Here is a 2,500-nt window from a genome sequence, read left to right as displayed (position 1 = left end):
ACGTCTGCTCGCCGGGGAAATAAAGAGTTGGGTTATCACCCCTACATCTCGCGTGAGATCTCGCACAGGTGTGTCTTGGCGAGGCTGGCCGAGAAGGCAGGAGTAGAGATTTTTTTATTGTCTGAGGAAGGGGATTTGATGTTGTTAGGGGAATAATAAAGTGACGAATGTAGGTGGGCGAGTGTGTGGGGAAAAGTGATAAGATAGCAGTTTGTCAGGCTTGTTTACACCTCACGTTTGCTTCCGAGAGTTGTTGTTTAGTCTGTTTTTACAGAATTTATGTTTTGCTGGGGGGGGGGGGGGGGGGTCGACGACATAGATACTTGTAGATTTGTTAGTCTGTGCTCGTTGCGGTCATCGGGAGTGGGTGGATATGGGCAGTTATCACTATCAGATACCGAATAATACAAAACCAACAACAACCCCCCCCCTCCCCACCAACCAATACTCCTAGAACTTGTAAAGGAATGAAGGAAAACACACACACACACACACACACACACAAACAGGCGCCCACAAAGGGACAGACAGACAGAGACAGAGAGCCCGACGCTTCCAGACCCTTTATATCCCTGAAAATCCACCGGTGACAAATCACATCGGGGTTGCCATTGGTAACTACCTGACTGACTGATTACCACAGTCTCGGTTACATCAGCCCAGACTGACTAATTACCGCAAACCCGGCCTCCGTCTTTAGCTCAACAGACATCCGGGCACTGAGATTGATTGCGCACGTTTCCGGGCCTAGAGCTTTACCACAGTTTTGCTGCTGACAGGAACATGATTTTTCAGAGTTACGAGATTTTTCCATGCATGTTTTGCGCACTCTCAGCTGTTAAGCAACCTGTCTAGGTCTGTCGGCAAGTGATTTTTTTTTTGTGCGCATCGTTTGCATGCTTCTTGATGGATTCGAGCATTTTTTGGGGGATTTTTTTGTAGCATGTCTTTTAACGGTTTTCCTAATTGCGCAAGTACTTTCAAGAGGAGGCTTTTTCAATGGTGAGCGATTGCAACGCGTTTTGAATGGGCGTAAAAAAATCTTTTCTTTTCTACAAAACAAAAAGCTTACAAAATTGTCGTTCGTAAACGATGACTGACGGTGAAAGGTACATATGCATGCCATCTTACCCGATGGCAAATGATGTTTGTATTGACACAATACTGATATAATGAATACAAATGGGCGTATCACTTGATACAGCACACTTTCTATATTGAAAAAGGCGCCTATGCACTTCACTGTCGGTTTATTGTGTCAATAGTGTGAGCTATAGTTGGAAACAGATTGATTGAATGGAGTGGGATGCTTCTCAGTTATGACACCAAGATGGTTGATATTTTCTGTTTACTTTTCCACCTTGCTTTCCTTCTTTCCTGCTTTCTTTCTTTCTTTCTTTCAGCCTCTCTTTAGTGGTGTGTTTTTGTCACTGTTTGTTTTCGTCAAACCGCAAAGAGGAAGAGGACGAGGAAGGGGAGGAGATGTAGGCGGAGGAGATGTAGGCGGAACAGCATTTCTCCAAGCCGTGACCTCAGTGCATGCACAACACTCTTGCACGTGAAACGACTTGTTTGCCGGCAAGATGGACTGAGAGCGGAGTGGATAAGTTCTCCCAGTTTTCGCTCATTGTCCACGTCCCGAAGACATTATGTTTGTGGTATGCAACATGCAATGATGAATATGGAACAGAAGGGATTAGATTTCCAAACTGTATTAATCCCTTCGCGTTTCTGTTTTTTCCCCTTTTCCTCTGAGAGTGGAGAAGTAGGTGATGAAGGGATACCAATAAGAAGAGCAGGGGGTGGGGTGGGGGGGGGGGGGGGGGGAGATGAGGGGTACATCTGAAGCTGATTTGGAAAGAGTTTGGAAGAATAATGTTGAGTAAGCGGCACCTACCTGTTCGCAGGAGATACCGTGGCGTGAGGAGAGTGGGCTTAGTTAGTTGGTAAGTTATTCAGTCAGTCAGTCAGTCCCCTCCAATCTAAAGCCTGATATTGATTGAGCGAAGACGACTTCGCGAAGACGACATGACGAAGCTCGCTGCACGAAGTTTTGGCGCTGTATTTTCGGTAAATAGGGCTTTGCGAAGTCTTCGCGAAGTCAACTTCGGGCTATATTCAGAAAGGCCACTAAAAAAAACCACGTAACAAGAGAAAACGCGTACCTTAAAAACAAAACAAAAAACTGCGGTGATAATACGAGTGTTGAGGCAGTTAAGGGGGAAGACTGCAATTACTGGGGCGCCACCTAGTGGCGATAGAGCGATGCGTGGCGTCAGCCTGATCGAGACAATCAGACACGCGTGTCTCACAGAGCATTTCCCTTCATTATCCCACCCCCACCAAGCCAATCCATCCGTTCTGGTCAAAGTTTAGGCCAGTTACGATGGGCCAGAGACAGTGGTCAGGGACATATTACCAAAGGTCAAAGTGTGTCACCTTGACACTGGCGCAGAGAGAGGGATAGAGACAGAGACAGAGAGAGAGAGAGAGAGAGAGA

General features: G+C 46.4%; 1 protein-coding gene across 2 annotated transcripts in view; it reads left to right on the top strand.

The window, feature by feature from the left end:
• LOC138975931 (fibrinogen-like protein 1) overlaps positions 1 to 2,500 on the top strand; it is a 97,400-nt gene that overhangs the window by 70,711 nt on the left and 24,189 nt on the right. The gene's annotated exons all lie outside the window — the stretch shown is intronic.

Source organism: Littorina saxatilis, linkage group LG9, assembly GCF_037325665.1.
Source record: "Littorina saxatilis isolate snail1 linkage group LG9, US_GU_Lsax_2.0, whole genome shotgun sequence".
Taxonomy (NCBI): Eukaryota; Metazoa; Mollusca; class Gastropoda; order Littorinimorpha; family Littorinidae; genus Littorina; species Littorina saxatilis.
Note: the sequence above shows the minus strand (reverse complement) of the source record. Positions and strands in the feature narration are given on the sequence as shown.